The sequence below is a fragment of the Cynocephalus volans genome, chromosome 3 (genome assembly GCF_027409185.1).
Source record: "Cynocephalus volans isolate mCynVol1 chromosome 3, mCynVol1.pri, whole genome shotgun sequence".
In the NCBI taxonomy this organism is placed as follows: Eukaryota; Metazoa; Chordata; class Mammalia; order Dermoptera; family Cynocephalidae; genus Cynocephalus; species Cynocephalus volans.
Genome location: NC_084462.1, coordinates 105,969,979 through 105,990,877, shown reverse-complemented (window position 1 = coordinate 105,990,877; position 20,899 = coordinate 105,969,979).

Sequence of the window (20,899 nt, the reverse complement as noted above, 5' to 3'; positions counted from 1 at the left end):
TCAGCATCCCCCCACCAGACTGGCACATTTTCTATAGTTGATGAACCTGCATTACAACAGCATAATCGCCCAAAGTTTGTAGTTTACATTACGGTTTCTTCTTGGTTTTGTACATTCTATGGGTTTTAGCAGATGTATAATAACATGCATCCACCATTATAGTATCATACAGAATAGTTTTACTGCCCTAAAAATCCTCCATGTTGGGCCGGGCCGGTGGCTCACTCGGAGAGTGTGGCGCTGGTAGTGCCAAGGCCGCGGGTTCGGATCCTATATAGTGATGGCCGGTGCGCTCACTGGATGAGCGTGGTGCTGAGCACACTGTGCCGAGGGTTGCGATCCCCTTACCAGTCAAAAAAAAAAAAAAAAAAAAAATCCTTCGTTTTTTTTCTATTCATCTCTTCCTCCTCCTAATCCCTGGCAACCATTGGTCTAATTACTGCCTCTGTAGTTTTTCCTCTTCCAAAATGTCACACAGTAGGCAGCCTTTTCAGATTGGCTTCTTTAACTTAGTAATATGCATTTAAGTTTCCTGTATGTCCTTTAATGGCTTGATAGCTCACTTCTTTCCAGCACTGAGTAATATTTCATTGTCTGGATGTACCACAGTTAATTTATTCACTCACCTACTGAAGGACGTCTTGGTTGCTTCCAAATGTTGGCAATTATAAATAAAGCTCTATAAACATCCACGTGTAGACATAAATTTCCTACTCATTTGGGTAAACACCAGAGAGAGAGATTGCTGGATGATGTGGTAGGAGGGTATTTAGTTTTGTAAGACACCCCCTCTTTAATAGAACATTCTTCATTTTGGGCTTGTCTGATATTTCCTTATAATTAGATTCAGGTTATGCATTCTGTGTTGGAATACTGCGTAGATGATGGGCCCTTCTCAGAGTAATATATCGGGAGGCATGCAACCTTTATCTGACTCTCATTGGTAATGTCTATTGTTATCACCCAGTCAGGATGTCGTTAGTTATCTCCACTGGATAATGATACTTTTTCTCCATTTCTCCATGAAAAACAGTTTGTGGGGAGATATATTAAGGTCATGTAAATGTCTTGTTTATTTTCAAAAGTTTCCCTAGATTTAGAATCCATTGATAATTCTTGCTTAATCTGCTCTTTGTTGTAATGGTGGCAAAATGATAATTTTCTAACTTTCACACTCCACATTCACTAGTCAGCTCTCGACATTCTACTAAAAGCAAAGCCTTCTCTTCTTTACATTTATTTATTTATTTACAGTATAGACCATGAATTCTTATTTTTTCCAATGGCTTATAATACTTAACTGTACTTGACTATTTTGGCTTTCAAATTATCCCAGTATTGACCACCAGTACCCCCTGCAAGCTGGCTTCTGCATCTTTGTGACATGCTATCCTTTCTGTTTCCTTAGCACTTCTTTATTTTCTGGCATAACAATATGTTCCAGCCTCATCTTGCACCTGTCCTGCCTCCGTCCCAGAATCAGTCATTTCCCTAAGATGCCTTGATTCCTTTAGTGGGAGATGGTACTAGAGGACAAGATCTGGGTACTAGGTATGTTCATTGCTACTGTAACATCTTTGTTTCTAGGATCTTTCAGTAAACAGAGTTAAGAAATATATGCATGCATATAAGCATGTTCATATACATACATACATACAAATGTACACACACATAAATATATAGAGAGACATACACATATGTATTTGTCCATTTCTGTTCCTTATAACAGAATACCTGAGACTGGGTAATTTATAAAGAAATGGAATTTATTTTGGATGCTGGGAAGTCCATGGTTCAGGGGAGACATCTTCTTCTTGGCGGTAACTCTCTGCAGCGGCACAGGTATCACATTGCAAGAACTGCAAGAGTGAGAGACCTAACCCTTTTGCTTGCTCTCCTTCTAAGCCATGAGAACCATGTCCATGACAACCAATTAAACCATCAACTCATTACTCCATGAATGGTTCAATCCATTCACGAGGGCACAGTCCTCACAGTCTAATCACCTCTTAAAGGCCTAACCTTTCATATACCATAATCAGATTTCCCATCTTCTTAGCACTGTTAAAATAAGGATCAAGTTTCCAGTACATGAATTTTGGGGGGACACATTTGACCCATAGCAATATACATATACACATGAACATGCATATACATATACATATTTTAGAAATCATGAATTTATACCAATACCTTTCCTTCAATCCATCCCGACAGGGTTCTTCCTAGCCTTCCCTCTTCCTTAATTATATATCCCTTCTTCCAGAGTGTGAAGCCTGGCTCTTAACAACATTAACCCTTGTACTCATTTGCTCAATCTTAAATAAATCTAAAATAGTTTGAGAATTGCTTTGTTCATACAGCTATGACCAACAAAATTACTAAAATGAAAAGTTTAGAATATGTTTGCAGATTTTCCCCCACGCCCACTCCACCCTGCTTAAGACTAAAGGTTTACACTTAAACCATAAGATTAGGAGAGATAATGAAATAATTGTTTAGTAAGTGTTACATAACAACAGATAACTAGCACAGCGTTATTAGAGTGGAGCTCAAGTACGTCAGTGTACCTCCAGAGCCCATGGTTTTTTTCACTATTATTATGTTGCACAAAGTCACAAATGAAAAGTTAAGTGGGCATAGAATCAGGAGCAGCAGGAAGTGGTTTAGAGACTAAGATGATAACAGACAAATAAGCAGGCAGGTCCATTTGTCCATCAAGAAGAGAGCTCTCTCCTTTCTTCCCTAAGACTGGCCATTGGGTATGACAAACAGATAACTAGGAGCATGCCCTAAGGAGCTGGAAGGTCAGTGAAAGTTCAGTGCAAACTCCAGACCGCCCCCCAGTAACAATATTCCACCTACTCTCCACTCCCGATCCAATTTTAAATACTTTTTTCTAGAAGAGGACATTTTTTGGAACTTAATCATCAGCTCAGAAATGTTAAACAAATACCCCATTGTTTGCTGAGGACTTAAGTCAATAATGAATTTATTATTCAAGCAAATAAGAGCTGCAACTCCTGTCAGCTAAGCTGGCTTTCCAGCTTCCAACTCTGAAATGGCATTTGTAATGTTCTGTTTTTCTAGGGCCAGAACAAATCAGAGAGATCTGAAGCTGTCTACTGAGGTTTCCTCAAGAGTCTGACAGGGATTAAGGGCTCTTGAGAAAGAGTTCAGGAGAAAGGGCAGGACTGCTACTGCTGCCTCTTGTTGGGCTCCCTTCCTGTTCCTGGTCACCCTTTGCCTATCTCACAGAAGGTAATATCCAAAGACAGCCTTCAGTGCAAGGAACACTGTGTTGTTTAGACACCTCTTCCCGCAGCCTTCATCCATGCCCTTTGCTTCTTTTCCACAATCTTCTTGTTCAATTATTCCCCTGGAGGACTCAGGCTCTGCCATGGCTCCCACGATCAGCTCTGTGGAGAGATGATAGTTGTACATGGTACCCTAAGTCTCTCTCAGAGGCACCACGTTAGACTTCTCCCTGCCTGCTGCGTGTTCCCCGTCGTAAATCTCATTGAGTCTACAGTGACTCATAACCTTTGTAGACGTGACAAGATGGGATCTGCCTGCCTGCTATTCCCTGACACACACATCCCCCTCCGTTTGTGCTGATCTCCAATTCTATGTAAAGATAGAATTACAGACCTGTCAGTCTTCCTGCTTAATCAAAAACTTCAGTCATTTTCACCCCGACTAATACAGAATGGAAACAACATTTAATTGTGACTCTTTAAGAAACAATATCAATACTGGTAATAAGAATAAAACAATGATATCTATATTATAAAGGGCTTACTATGTACTCTGAATAGGGTGACCATATAATTTACTGTCTGAAGTGGGATACTTGTGAGAGTGAAAGGAGCACTATTAGTAGTTATTCCGGGAGAGCAGCATAAATAGGGATGGTCCTGGGCAAACCGGGACATACGATTTCATAACTATGAGCCACTGTTCTAGATGCTTTACATGGATCGTTTTATTTAATTCTCACAATAACCCTTAGAGTAAGGTACTTGGAAACAAACTACAGAAGTTAAAAAAATTACTGATCTTTAGAATAGTTAATCAGGACTTTTATTTGTAAATTTGCACTCATTCAGAAAAATACCAGTCAAGGTTGCCAGAATAATTAAATAGGTGAACTGACTCCACACCCCTGTCTAAATCCACCCCCCTGACAAACATACATACATATATATACACACACACACATACACATGTATGCCTTTAAGTTAGTCTTTATTATTACTTTACCAGTTATCCAGTCAGTACATTTTACGGATGATGGAACTGAGGCCCAGAGAGCAGAAATAATTTCCCCTGAACACAGCAAACCTACCAAACACAGCGAAACTGCTACCAATGCATTTGGTCTTCTCATTCTACCGGCTCTACTCAAGACCAATGTATGGAAAAAAACCGCATTTTATGTGTATAGAGAAGCTACAGTTTTGATATATTTTGAACTACTTGAGAAAAAAATTCCTAGAGATGAATATTACATCTTAATATGTGTAATGAAGGCAAATACAGTAGATGTGATTTAATGCATAGAAAATAAGCCCTCTTGGTAATGGGTCACAGGTCATGCCATACAGATAACTTTCCCCTTAACCTAGACAACAGAGTTGGTGCTGACATTCTCAGAACCCTGCGTCAGAGCAGGTATGAAGCAAAGGGGGGAAGTGACTCAAGTCCCACTTGCGCAGGTAGTTTCCATTGCTGAAAAGGACATTCCTCTTCTCCTCATACTCTTGGTCAACTTCACTGTTTATCAACTGCATCCCTTTCCATATTTGGTACCCACTTCCCTTCTTTTACAACACTCTGACAGGCAGGACATTCTCCTGTTTCTTGTCTGTGAGCTGGATCCCATCTCTGCCCAGTTCCTGAGACCATGCTCTATCTCTGTCCTGTGTTTTCAGTGTCTTCTCCTGTACTGACTCTTTCCTCAGGATACGCACGCCCTCATGTCACCCCCTCTCAAACCATCCCACACCAAGCTACTGAGCTAATCAGCTCCTTATCTTCATTGCCAAGCTCCTTGTTGACTCCATTTCTTTATCTCCAACTTTCTCTTCAACTCATTGGAATAAGGATGTTCTGAAACTACTCTAGCAAATTATCCAGTCACCTCTCAATTGTCACTTCTAATCAGCCAATAATATCTTTAGTTCTTAAACATTTTTTTAAATGGTAGGTTACATCATATAACTCATACACTAGACTGCCAGCAACATGCATGCACATAAAGTTTAAAGAATATCAGGTAGACACCATTTTAACTTTTGCCAAGTTCAGAAATAAAACAATGCCAGCATTTCCTTAGCCCCCAACCATGTGCTCTTCCCTGACCACAGCCCCTACTTTTCCTCCAGAAAAAAAGCATTATGTTTGAGATAACAACTTTCTTCTTTTTATAATTGAATTACTTATGTACTCATCTCTAAACAACAATTTAATTTTTCCTATTCTTGAATCTTCGATAGAGTCTCATTATGCATACTTTTTGTGACTGAACTCAACATTACACTTACTAAATTTATTCATGTTGCTACAAATAGATATATTTTGTTCATTTTCATTGCTTTATAGGATTCCAAAGCATGGATATGCCATAATTTTTATGGTATAACTTTTTCTATTTTTTTTATTCTCAAACTTTCTGAATTTTATGTTTTCAAAGTGTCTCTTGGAAACAGCATAGACTTAGATTTTTCCCCTTCTATCAATCTTGTCTTTTAATTGAACCATTTATATTTATTGTAATTATTCCTCTTCATCTCTCAGTATATATCTACCATCTTATTTTGTCTTTTCTATTTGTCTCATTTGTATGATATTTCTTTTTCCTTTTCCTTTGCATTTGTTGTGTATTTGTATATCACTCTATAAAAGCCATAAGGCTAATCACAAATGTTTAGTTCTCTTGTTTTGGATGTCCATAAGGATCCTACTTCTCTATGCCTTGTACTTAGATGTGAACATGTGACTTTCTTTGGTCAATGAAGTGTGAATAGAAATGACACATGTAGATTTTCTCTCTTTCATATCTTAAACTCTCTGTTGCTTTTCATTCCCACTGCTTATCTCAGGCTATCATCATTTCCCCTAGGTTACTTACTGTAATCTTCGATAATCTCCCTGCTGGCACAAAGGCCTCACTTTAATCTATTTCCTACATTACTGCCTGAGTAATCATAAATCTGACACCCTATTTAAAAGCCTTTAATCCTCAGGATTAAATTCAAGTTTACCCCCTCTCCTTGATCTGGTCCTTTCCTGTTATCTTCAGTTCCTCTTGCCTCCTACTCTAGCCATACAGGCCTTCTAGGGCTTTCAGGGCCAATGAGCCATGCCCTCTCTCATTTACAGGTCATTGAATTGCTGTTGCATTTGCCTGGAAAGGTTTTGCTCAATATTACTTAACTCCTACTCATCTTTTCGGTTCCCACTCAGCTGTGACTTGCTCTAGGAAAAATTTTTTAATCCGACCAGAGAGGGGTGAAGTGCTCCCCCATTATAATTTCCTGTCCACTTGTTTATATCCCTCACCAGGCTGCAAAGTCACTGAAGGAAGAAATTCTGTCTCATTCACTCTCATATCCTCAGTGCCTAGCACTGCCCCACCCTGGGCAAGCACTCAGTTAATGTTGAGTGAGTAAAGGTACTGCACATAAGCTACTCATTACCACCCAACTCCTGTCCTGTACTTATGCAATTGGTTTTCCATTCTCAAGGGCAAAAAACAATTGTGAAATTTCATACTTGTGAAATTTTATCTTATTGCATATAATCCACTGCTTCAGGTGGCAAGAACTTTTTGGATCTTGATCCCATCATCTATGTTATTTGCTCTCTCTGTCTGAGTCTGATGTCATCTACTGTTGTGATGAGATATCACATCTTTATCCAAGTCATTTCTAAATGTGATGAGCAAGACATGCCTAAGGAGGCAGCTTTGTATCACAGCATCACAAGATCTGGTTTGACTAATTAGGAAGGTAGCCATTATACTGAGAGATTTTATCAAATGCTTTGCTGAACTGAAGATGCAAAATATTCCCTGCATTTCCTAATTCTACCTGTCAAGGCAGGAGATGAGATTAGTCTAACATGATTTCCATGGGAATTTGTGCTGACTGCTGTTTATTATCACTTTTATTTCAAGTGTAAACAGTAAATAATAGTTTTAATAGACTTGCCTGGAATGTTTCCTGGAATTAGTGTATTGTTTCTGGACTCCACCTACTTCTCTTTTGTTTTCACTTCCTCTAGCCTTTTAACAGGTCAGAGCACCCAAGTATCATATCCTAGCCTGCCTTTACAAGTATCATAGGGGATCACTCTAGATCTGTTGGAGTGAGCAGGACTGAAGCCATGTTGAGACCTAAAACTGCATGGGCTCAAAAATATTTTGAAAGGACTGCAGTAGATCAGATGCCCCCCCACCTCACTGAGGCTTAATCCCGACTGTTAATTGTTGAGGGTGGGATATCCTATTACGGTAATTGAAAGGTGGGGCTTTGAAGAGGTGATTACATTCTGAGGACCATGCCTAGTAAACAGATTAAAAATGGTGGTCAGAGGCGTGGTTCTGAGGGCTTTAAAAGAAGAGCATTTTGAGAGGTTAGTCTCTCTCTGCTCTGACATTTTTGTGGTGTGATACTCTGCCATCACTGTTGTCACAAACAAGACCCTCACCTGGATATTGGACTTCCTAGCCTCCGAAACTGTAAATAAATTTTATTTTCTTACAAATTACCCAGTTCTGTATATTTTGTTATAAGTAACAGAAATGGACTTATAAGTAACAAGGACACTGTTTCTTTTTTCTTTTTTCCTTGGCGTGCATTTCTCCGAGTTCCCTCTTTGGTTATTTGCTATTTTGGAACTTGGTTATGGGGCAACAAGACATTATTTACATGGATGTAAAATTGTTTTCCATCCAGCCTGGAGCTGCAGACTTGCAATGCAGCACATACTATCCTGACCCTGGGAAACCAAGGAAGACATCAATAAAACTATGCTGATTCTCCCCTTCCAGCAGAACCCTGGGATAACACCAAGGACAGCAGCAGAAACCAGACGGAGCCTCGGCAAAACCTTGCACCTGGCTCCTTGCACGGAGCCCCTGTGGCTCACGTGCCCCTCCCTCCTGCTTTCATTTTCCACATTCCATTCTTTCAACCCCTCTTAAAAAACCCCTCAGTAAAAACAAAACAAAACAAAACAAAACAAAACCCCTCAGTAAATCTGATCTTTGAGATGGCTTTAGTCTGGCCATTCTCCTTAAGGTTTGCCAAAGAGATGGGTTAGCCTAACATCTCTCCTCAGATCACTGGTCTTACCGAATAAAAGCTGACTTCCATTTTCACCAACATTTGACTTTCGAGTGGTTTACTTTGGAAAAGGGCAGGCAGCTGGACTTGCATCCAGTAACAGATTGTTACTGAGCACAGTCAGCTCTTGGCTATGGCTCACCAAAATTGATACCAAATTCATAAGTCCAGGGTCTGGGTAGTATGTGCAAGTCTGCAGCTTCAAGCTGGCTGCAAACAACTTTACGTTCATGTAAATAATGTCATCTTGCCCCATAGCCGAGGTTCAAAATATCAAATAACTACAGGAAAAGATGGAACTCAAAGAAATGCACGCCAAGAGAAAAAAAACTGTCTTTTTAAAATTTGTCTATGGCCTGTGTGGTTTTAGGTCCCAATATGGCTTCAGTCCTGCTCACTCCAACAAGATCATCCCATGTATGCCCTCTTCTCTCAGACTTTCTTGTGCTCATTCTCATGTCTCTGGTTTTGAATATTTTGCAACATACTTGCATTTGAAAATTTGACTCAGGTCCTCTTAGAATTAGAAGTCCTCCATCTGGAATTTCCCACTGAGATTTTTTTTAATAGAATTTTTTTCATTTTGGAAAAAGAAATTCAAATTTATACAAAAGTTGCAAGTAGAGTTCCAAGTTCTTGAACTGATTAAGTCATAACCAAATTGCAGACACGATACCCTTCCACCCCACCCTAATACACTAGCATGTATTTCATGCAAATGAGGACATTCTCCTACTTAACCATACCATCAAACAGCCATCAAAATTAAGAAATAAATATTGATACATTACTACCATCAAATCTTCAGATCCCATTCAAGTTTTGCCAGTTGCCTCGGTCATTTTGCAGATTGTCCCTTAATTTAGGTTTGCCTTATGTTTCCTCATGATTAAATTCAAGTTGTGCATATTTGATAGGAATATCAGAGAAGCGCCTACTGTGGGAGATCAGTATGCCACTCCAAATATGCCACTCCAAATATGCCACTCCAAATATGCCACTCCAAATATGCCACTCCAAAATGTGCCTTTCTGGCATAAGGATTGTTTTGAGCTGAAAACATTGAGAAGAAGCAGATGCACTAAAGCTCTCTACCCTCCTGTTTCCTTAAAAGTAGGATATCAGTTTACAAAGACAAAAGGTATCCCTTCTCTGCTTTCTACCAGGGAGGACAAAGATTAACCACCAAAGACAACTTTAGACCCTCATTGGGCCTGTAACTGACACCAGAGGAATCTGCCTTAATAAGCTTTACTAACTAGCTTTTTTCTGCCACTTATTTGCCTTCCCACAATTTTTTGCCCAAAGAAACTGACTCTTTTTTCTTTGTCTTGTCAATTCTTTAAAATGTACTGTTCTTTGCTGTTTAAGGATTACTCATTCTCTCAGCATCCCCCATGTATATATAAAATACAATTGACCCTTGAATAAGCCCCTGGGCAGTGGAAAACTTGTGTTTAACTTTCCCCCAGGCCACACTGTGTGTCAGGAGCCCCATGGTACCCCCCACCCCAACATGTTACTTAAGTAATAGTTAGGTACTTTACTTAACTACTAATAGCCTACTAATAGCTGCCATTACGTGGGTTATTTAACTGGTTAGGTATGTCATGCATTTGTGACATACCTAACCAAAAATTTTCCAATATATTTATTGAAAAAAGTCTGCGTATAAGTGGATCCACACAGTTCAAACCTGTGTTGCTCAAGGGTCTGCTGCATATGTGTTAATAATTTTCATTTGTTTTTCTCTTGTTAATATGTCTTTTGTTACCGGGGTCTGCTTCAACTACGAACCATGAAGGTTGAGGAGAAAAAAATATTTTCTCTCCCCTCCACTATACTGTCTAAATTTTAGCCTACACGTTTTTTAAAACCTTTGTTACATAAATCAAAAATACATGAATCAGATGGGGTATGACAAAGATAGTCAGTAATGAAACATGAAAACAAGGAACCAAAGAGGTAGATCGGCCATCAGACCATTGAATGCTATACCTTGACACAAATATGTCACCTGCCAGATTCCCATTATTGCCTGATTCCAATAAACATTTCAACTACTCAGTCAGCTCCTTTTTAATTCTGTGTTTACCAAGCAAATTTCTAGTTAAAATGTGGCTTCTTAGATTGCATTGCTCATGCTGATATCTGCATTTCAGGAAGTGTGACAGTTATCCTTTGCATATTAAAAATGATCACTCTGGTTTATATCTGCGTGATCTGTTAATTTTTTTTTTCCTGAAAACAAAATCATGCTGGAGCCGAGAAACCCAGGTACCAGGATGTGTGATGAATTTACCAAGGTAAATGCTATATTGTATTACCAGCACTATATCAGCAGGCATTTTAGTTGCTATCCTTATTTTGCCTGCTTTCAAACATTCGGAATTTCCAAATTAAATGTTATTTTTATAATATAGGCTACATTTAATTTACATATACATGTTTATGTGTGTATGTGTTTGTGTGTGTGTGTGTGTTCATCCTCTTCTCTCTCATAGCACAATTGTCTGATATATAACTACTTCAAATATAGAACTATTTTAAAAAAGATAATCGTACACACACATTTATACCAGGTCATTTCTAAACTCTTGTTATAATTCTATAAGTTTTAAATCAATCCATGTTTTGTTTTCTTTTTTCCCTACTTAATCACCTACAGATAATATTATAGTAGTTTCTTCCTTTTCAAATTCCTTAACCACCATTTCCTTTCATATCTTATTGATTAGGCCAGGCCTTCCAAAACAATATCAAATAATAATAGATACGGCTGGTATCATTATCTGCTTCTAATTTTAGGAGGTCATGTCTGGATAGATAAATATTGGTAAGTACTCAGTGTTCCTTCTGACTCTTTTTCATAGTGGGCTTGACTAATTGATTATAAAACACTGAGGGTACTGCCGCAACTGATTAGATCTGGCACACTAAATGAAACCCACTAGTCATGTGGCTCTAAATACCCTTATAGTATGGAAACATCTTTCTATTCCTTTAAAAGAGCAACGTCGTTAATCTTATTAAATCTTTTCTCTTTTTAAAGTCTATTGGAGTGATAATGACTTTGGAAAATTTCTGATTATCCAGACCCCCTGGACCCCTGAAACAGTTGAGGTGAGAGGTGGTGGTCTTGGCTGCCGATGCTACATGCCGCCTCTCTTCTTGGCGGGAGCTTACTCTCACAGGCTCTGTATAAAAACCTTCCTCCTCCACCTGGTTTTTCCACATGATCACTTTAGAATTTTGTTTCTTGCCTTAATGTATGTGTGGCCCTCTACTGGGAACCCAGAGCCCTCTGGTATATGGGAGTTAAGTGTCCCGAGCTCTTCACAGTGAGATGCCAAACTCATTCCAGATCCCTGGGTCTGAAGTGGTCAGAAAATCTGGAATTCCACCCGGCCATGGCATAAAGAATGACTATAAAACAAAAAGAAAATAAAAGATAAAAAGATAAAAGGTGTAGCCAGACACTAAAAAACCTCCCACCTTGAGGAGAGCAGAGTGGTAGGAGAAAATGGACAAGCTAAATGAAGCCCTGAAAGACAGTAAATCTATGTTAGAAAGAGATGCATTAATATATCAAGCAAGAGAAGCCTCTATGAGATTACGTAAGCAAATTGAAGAATGTAATTAAAAACTAAAAGATAAGATATTAGGTAAACTCAGAGGTCTTGGGAAAACTTGGTTCTCTGACCTTTTGGGCTCTCCCCGGACATTTTCCAGGTCAAATAGGATTCCTTTATTGGCTCTTGCTCCGTCAATTCTGTTCAAACTCCAAGTAATAACACACAAAGGTAACAATTGCTTTAAAAGGTGGGAAAAAAAACCCTTCCTCCTGTTGTACATTTCGTGAGGAGAGATTTTTATAAGAACCGGACCAAATGGAGTTTGCCTTTTTCTGAGGATAATGTGCTCCTAGGATTCCCTAATTCACTTTAAAGAATTGGTAAATAAAATCTGTTAATCTGGTGCTACTTATATTTTTATCAAAGGGGGGACTGAAATACAGACCGTCATCAACACAATGTAGCCTTACCAAGAATATAATTACAGACACCATTACTAACCTATTGTCCCAAAGGAGAAAGACAATGAAAATCTAGATAGCTGTTGTCACATTTAATTGTTGGATTCATCATTTATTTTGAACTCCTGATCTATGCTTTGCACTTACAAGAAGACTTCAGTTTATTTATAGAAAAATTTGTTACCCACTATTGGAGCCCAGAAAGTGATACCCCAAAGTGAAGGCCTCAGAAGCAGCCTCAAAAGCAAAGTTTTCCTCTGACCTTCTCCTGCCCTCCTGTCTCTCAGCTTCGTTCTCTCCTGAGGCAAGCCTAGAAACTAGAATCTTCCCCAAAGCAGGTCATAGATTACTCTAATATTCCCTCCTGCCTTTCTGTCTTGGAGCTGGCCATAAAGAAATTCTCTGACCTACCTTGTCTGATTGTAGGTGGTAAGAACCCATTCCAGAAAGGGTCCTGCCCCATACCCTGGAGAAATGAATGTTACACAGAGAGGCCAAGGAGAATCTAAACAGACAGGCCTTTCTGGGCCTTACCCCACTCAGTCTATGAGCATTAAAGCATACACTTCTTGTCCAATCACATTTCTACATGGCTGCGCCTGCTTCATAGAACCTAAGCATAAATATGGACAAACTTCTCTAACATCTTTGGGTCTCCATTTGCAAGATTCCATATCACATAAAACTATGATATGATAAAATTTGTTATGCCTTTTCTTCATATTAATCTGTGTTTATCAGGTGATAGAATTTAGATGTATTGTCCCCTCCACAACTCATGTGGAAATCTGATCCTCAATGTGGCAGTGTTGGAAGCTGAGTCATGGGGTTGGATCTTTCACGAATGGTTTAATGCTCTCCCTGGGGGATGGGGGTCCTGAATGAGATTTTACTCTATTAGTTCCTGTGAGAGCTGGTTGTTTAAAAGACCCTGGCACCTCCCATCTCTCTGTCTTGCTTCCTGTCTCCATGTGATCTGCTTGTATCCACCAGCTTCCTGCCACTTTTTGCCATGAGTAGAAGCAGCCTGAGGCCTACACCAGATGTAGCTGTTCCAGAATTGTAAGCCAAATAAACCTCTATTCTTTATAAATTACCCAGTCTCAGGTGTTTCTGTTACAGCAACACAAAATGGACTAATATAGCTATGTTCAAAGGAAAATTTTTTTTACAGATCTCTTGGCTTAAACAGCTGTCTTATAGGTACCTATCAAAAGAGTAAAATAACAACTAGGTTTAAAAACTCCCTTGACAAGATTAAACAAACAAACAAATATCAGATTTAAAATAGAGTTAAATTTCTTTTGACCCATCACAAAATTACTTCAATTCGCAAGCATTTATAAAAGTTAGTTTAAATTGTTTGTTAGATTTACTTTTGAATTAAAATTTTGCTTTATAACACCGCTGGAAGCCCCCTGGTCTCCCCTGCAGGAATGAGGGGGCTTCAGGCTTCAACCACACCCCTCCTCCTTCCTCCTTCTCCCACCCCATTTCCTTCCCCCTTCCCCTGACCCCCTCCCCAACAACTGCCCTGCAACAACATCATAGAATGTAAAAAAAAATAATTTTAACAGATGAACTTAAAAAATAAAAAGTAAAAATTGCTTTCTAATGCGTTAGCATCTTTGGTTTTTTTTTAACTTCTCTCTAGGCTCAATGAATGGGCCCATTTGGGGCTAGCACACTGACTGGCTTATATCCTGAGTTCGTTTCTTTGTATCTCTTTGGTTTTGTTTGTGTATGTTTTCTTTTAGGCCTGTATGTTTCTCTGTGGATTTTGCTTCTCCTCAAAGAAACTTAGTTGACAGAAACCATTTTTCTCAAACCTGTATCCTCTTGGCGTTTTCACCGAACACTCTGAGGCGTCATAAGTAACGCAGCCATGGCAGACCAATGACCTGTCTCTGGGTCTGCAAAACTGCTAAGTATAAGAAAACAGTTCTAAGTACAAAATGTTTAAAAAATAGGATGTGAGGAAAATAAAATATGTTTTTTGGTGAAAAAGGTTATAACAAGGGCGTGAAGATATAGAGTGGTTTTTGTTTAAAAAAAAAATCTGTCTAATTTAAAAGGTATGTAAGGTTGTTTCAAGTTTAAAAAATGTTATAGATACTAAATAAATATAATTTTAAAATTGTAAAAGACTATAAAATGTTTATAAAATTTTTTCTCTTATGTGCTCAAAACTAAGATAAATTTGTTTAAGGTTTTATTAAAATCAGCTTTCATATTAATAGTGGTACAAAAGTAAAATTTGGTTTTCTCTTTTAAATAAGATTTTCGTGTAGTTCTGATAAAAGATAATAAAAGATTTGTGCTTACATTTTAAGTCGACTGCAAAAAGAAAAAAAAAGGGCAAAGAGTTTGAAAGATTTTGTGTCTTTATTAGGTCTTTTGATTTATTTTTAAAAAACTAAGTTAAAGATTTTAGGTTTCTTTTTTAAAAAGTAACTATATTTGCATGAATATGCTATTAATATAAGTTTCAAAGTTGTATGATATTCCTAAAATTCTGATATGTGTTGGTATGTATATTTATGGCTATTATGTAAAATTGGTGTAAGCCATAGAAATAACCAAATTTCTTTGTCAGTTGTGTCTTGATTGTCCACAGTAAATTGCTTTATTTTGATGTTTCTCTTTTCTTTCTTAAAGCTCTCTGCAAATCCTAGGATGCGGTGTCTTCATGGAGGTTCATGGAAAGAATATAAAGACTCTAACAGGTATTCTGAAACACAGACCTTTGCTGATGACTTTGAGAATATTCAATAGGAGTGGGAGGAAAAAAAAATCCTCCAGAATTCTAACGAAAAAAACTGGACTCATAAAATTGCTAACCTAACATCAAAAAGAACAAGAATTAATTCCATGTAACTGAACTAAAAGAGGATTGAAATAAATTTTTTGAATTTTTTTTGTTTAAAAATTGCTGATTCTTTTTGTTTTGTTTTCCAGATTTAAGAAAAAAAATTTTTTCTGGGCTATTTATAGCTTTACAACAACTTGGTAAGAGATACTTTTGTAAGCAAAATCGAAACATTTCTCTCTACTAGATCACTCCAGGATTTAAAAACTATTCCTGAGCATTCTTATTTTGGGGAATATTATTATTTGCATGAGTTCACTAAGAATCTGCTTTCTTCTTGTAACAGGATAAAATTGGAAACACTGGTTATTTCACCAAGACTTTGATTGGAGTATCATATTTCCAGATATGACCAGACTGCTTTAAAGAATTGAGGTTGACTTTTTATGGATCTAATAAAAGCTCCATGAAAAGACTGACTTGATACCATGCCTACACAATTACAGAGTTCCTGGCCCTTTGCTAAGTAAAGAATGTCCCTACTGACAGGCTCAAGAACCAAGATATTTGGGGGACCTCCAAAAAAGAGGAATTCACTCAATTTGTACAGGTTACAGTCTGAAAGTGAATCAGTTGGCTTGGCTCCTAAGCCTCAAGAGGCCTTTAAGAGGCTAGTCTGAGATTCCTTATAAAAGGTTCAGCAAAGCCAATTTTAAAAAAGCCTATATGACAAACCACTATTCTTGCTGCACTTTATGCAAATAATCTGGTCAGAAACTAAACTTATTTTTCAGATAAATTAATCTTGTCATAAATGTCTTCAGTTAAAAACAGGGAACTAGAGAGGAAAAAAAATGTTTCAGAAGAAAACTATAGTACACCTATTATATTTTAGCCCTGTCTATAGTTTTTGAGTTTTTATTATCTGGACTGAATCCTGAATTTTTAATCACTCCAATATCTGGCTGTGACTCTCCAGACTAATGTTTTAACTTATATATAAACAACTTCTGTGCGTCTTGTTGTCTGTACTATTCATAAAGTTCACTGGGACACATGGTACAAACTACAAACCAGAAAAATCGGTCAGATTGCCACTGTCTATTCTCAGTCCAACTGAACATACTTTGAACCTGACATGTAAAATCTTCACTGGCTGCCCGCTGGACTCAAAAACTTAGTTTATAGTTTGCCCTAACCATTAACATTTATTTTCTTTTTCTTTTCCATAGAAATGCCTCTCACTGCCGAAACAAATTAAAGAGAACACAAAAAGATGGAAAGACATTCCATGCTCTTGGATTGGAAGAATTCATATTGTGAGAAGTGATTACAGGTTAAATGCAATCCCCATCAAAATACCAATGACATTCTTCACAGAAATAGAAAAAACAAACCTAACACTCATAAGGAACAACAAAATATCCCAAATAGCCAAAGCAACCCTGAGGAGAAAACAAACAAACAAACAAACAAACAAAAACAATACAGCCAGAGGCATTACACTACCTGACTTCAAATTATACTACAAAGCTATAGTAACCCATAAAAACAGACACACGAACCAACAGAACAGCATAGAGAACCCAGACATCAGCCCATATACCTACAGCTTACTGATCTTTGACGAAGGCACCAAGGACATACAATGGGGAATAGATTGCCTCCTGAAGAAATGGTGTTGCAAAAATTGGACATCCATATGTAAAAGAATGAAACGAGACTCATACATCTTGCCATATACCAAAATCAACTCAAAATGGATTAAAGACTTGTATATAAGACTGAAAACTATAAAACTACAAAAGAAAACATAGGGGAAATACTTCCAGAAGTAGTACTGGGCATAGACATTATGAATAAAACCCCGAAAGCACAGGCAACAGAAGAAATAAGCTTGATTATATCAAACTGAAAAGCTTCTGCATTGCAAAAGAAACAATTAACAGAGCAGAAAGACAACCTACAGAATGGGAAAAGATATTCACAAACTATGCATCTGACAAAGAATTAATATCCAGAATATACAAGGAACTCAAACAATTTAACAGTAAAAAAACAAGTAACCCAATTAAACATTGGGCAAAGGAGCTGAATAGGCATTTCTCAAAATAGGCATTTCACATGAAGAAGTGTTCAACATCACTCAGCATCAGGGAAATGCAAATCAAAACCAAACTGAGATATCATTTCACCCAGTTAGACTGACCATTATCAAAAAGACAGAGAATAACAAATGCTGGCGAGGATGTGGACAAAAGGGACTCTTCTACACTTTTGGTGGGACTGTAAATTGGTGTGACCATTGTGGAAAACAGTATGAAGTTTCCTTAAACAACTACAGATAGATCTTCCATACAATGCAGCGATCCCACTGCTGGGTATATACCCAAAGGAATAGAAATCATCATGTCACAGGGATATCTGCACTCCCATGTTTATTGCAGCTCTATTTACAATGGACAAGAGTTGGAACCAACCTAAATGTCCATCAACGGATGACTGTATAAGGAAAATGTGGTATATACACACAATAGAATACTACTCTGCCATAAAAAGGAATGAAATTCTGCTATTTTAGCAACATGGATAAACTTGGAAAAATTATGTTCAGTGAAATAAGCCAAGTACAGAGAGAGAAATATTGCATGTCCTCACTCATAAGTAGGAGGTGAAAATATTTTTAAATAAACAGATAAACGAAAAAAGAAAAATACAGCAATAACAATAATTCATTGAACTTTCAAAAGGAGAGAATAAAACTGAGGCCACCAGAAGTGGTAAAGAGGGAGGGGGAAGGTGGATTAATGGGAAATTGATAAATGGCTCCCCAAAATGATTACATTGTGTAATGATAAATATATGAATAAAAAATAATAAATCCATGTAAGTGTTCAACTTTTCCAAGTGTGCTACCACACAGGACATATTTCTCTTTTTCGTATATAGGATTTTATGTCAAATACCTTATGAAAAAAATTTTTAAATGCTCCCTCTGGAGTTTTTCTGAGGATTCACTGAGTATCTCTATCTAAACAAGGAATGGGTGAGTTTGGAATGGGCTGCTGTCTCTGACCCAACGCAGGTGCCGAGCAATCTCTCTACCCTCTTCCTAATGATCACAAATCATAAATTCAACCGTCTGTCCCAGGAGCTTCCGGGAGGCAATGTCAAGCAGACGGACAGTTTCTTAGGATCTACTTTACTTTCCTTTTCCCGACTCCAGTCCCTTTGGTACTTGTACTATTCTCCATGATGCCTTGAAGATCACCAGAAAAGGGCCCCACATTATATCCAGGAGCAGCAGTATCTTCAGAAGGCCCAGCAGTAGTCGCCTGAGTCTGGCGTCTGCTACTCGGTGAAACTCCCCGCGCTGCCCCGCAGTGTGCTGCTCCCTAGAAGGATGGTGAGGCCACGGCAGCTCCGATTTCCACTGCAGCACACAAAATCGTGCGTGGGGCAGACGCTGACAAGGAAAACCCAGCGCTGGTGTCTTCCTCTCTAGGCCCCGTGCAGGCCGCAGGCTAATGAAGCCCCAAGGATTGAGGTGGTTACTGGACAGTGGGGGCCCACCCCTCGGAGAGCACAAAATCCATCAAGACCAGGGAGGGCGGAAAAGGCTTTCTTACGTGCCAGTAAGGATAACGCTGGGATCGCTCCCAAAGCAGTGTCTCCCCGAACAAGGGAAAGGCATCATCTTATATAGCCAAAGTTCCTGCCTAACTTTCCATCCAGGTCCTTGCCGAGGTCCTCATGTAAATGAAGGATACCAGCTGGTTCAACTTGGAGAGCTCAACTATGGGACATAGTTACTGGTCAGTCCTGAAGCCAAAGTTGCATTTGGGCCTGGGAAGGATGTGAGCCCTTGGCTGGTACAGGTTACAGTCTAAAGATGACAAATTGAGATTTCCTGTCATGGATGACCCATGACATAAAACAGGGGCAGGTGGGTGTGGAGATCCCGACTCCTCATTGGGTGGAGATTCACCAAAGTTTATCTCCGGCCCCTATGTTTTGAGGACCGTCTAGTATTTCATGATTTACTGATTTCGTGATTTACTGATTTTCCTGCCACCTCCTGCAAGAACCCTGCCCTGAAAGTCTCCCTCTCTGAAATTCCAATTCATGTGATAGGGCAGGGTTTTTGGTAATTCTCAGCAGGGACTGATGATCACACTTGGCCCACACAGGGGACCGAGAAACCGGGGAAGTATTGGTTGGTCACTCAGAGCTGGTGCTGGCGTGAGAGATCACACAACTCGAGAAGCACCGACATGGTTGGTGTTTTCCACATGACATTCTCTGTGTCCTGGGGATGAACATGGAGGATTGAGGAGCCAGACCACATGTTCCTAAAAGTCAGAGTAAAATCTGCCTGAATCAAAGTGCTTGGGAGACAATGTTTCCCCAGAGGGACAGGGCTGCTTATTGGTCCCTCAAGATTTTTGCCACATTTGAAAGCTGCAGGGCATGGGTGCTAAAGCAGCAAGCTGAAACCTCCAAAGGTCACAAGTGGATTTGCCACAATCTTTCATGCTTGACCAGTGACCTACTAGAATTTCCATCGAAATCCCTGAAGGGCCTGCCCTGAAGAAGACAAAAGCAGCAGAGATGGGTGAGCCTCATTACAACTGCATGTGTGTCATTGGACTCAGAGGGGGACAGAGAGGGGAGAGAGAAGGGGGCAGAAGCTGTCACTGAAGGTGTAATGGCCGAGGATTTTCCAAAATGAGTATAATACGTCAATCCACAGATTAAAGAATCCCAAGTAGATCAGGAAACCCCAACTGGGAATAAAAAAGAAAAGAGGAGAAAATCATGCTAAATTCCATCATAATTAAGTTGCTAAAACAAAGCAAATAAAGTGAAATTTCTTTTCTAAAGCAAATTCACACCCTTATATGTCATTATTAAACAGTAAATATCAAAATTTTCTAAAACTACTTGTTCATCATAAGAAGGTAAGAAAATAATAACAAACCTAAGATTCATAGGCGAATGGATATACCAAACACACAAAAATAATATCAAATTATCAGGAGAGGGGAAAATGATAGAATTGACAGACTAATAAATCTGAAAGCTGTTTATTTCAATAATAATAACCAAACAAAAACCACGTATTCACTTTCAGTGTTTATTTTAATGAAATAAATTTGACTCAAATAAAAATACACAAACGTGGGAGTGGAAAAAAACAAATGTAGATTCTGAAGAAACTACAAAAATAAGGGTAATTATTCATATAGACATTTCATAAATAAGTTTGATACTTTAATGAAAAAGAAAAATTTCTGGCCAAGAATAAATGCTAAAACATTGCTAAGGGCCCCCCCACTGGCCTGACCTGCCACTAAGGAGACCCCTTGAATGGCCTGCCCCAGGCCCCCCTTGGCCTGCCCTTCCACCAGGAGTGCCCGTGGCCTTTCCTGGCCTACCACTACGGGCTGCCCTAGCCAGGTCTGTTGCTAAGGGCCCCACTGCCAATAAGGGCAGGCCTGACCAAGCCTACACGAGAGACACACTGGCCTGACCTGCCTCAGTGCCCCTGTTTTAGTCCGTTTTGTGTTGCTATAACAGAATACTTGGAACTGGGTAATTTATTTAAAAAATGAAATTTATTGCTTATAGTTTCTGAGGCTAGGAAGTACAAAGTCCATCTGGTGGTGATGACAGTGACCCAGGGGTCTCACATTGCAAGAT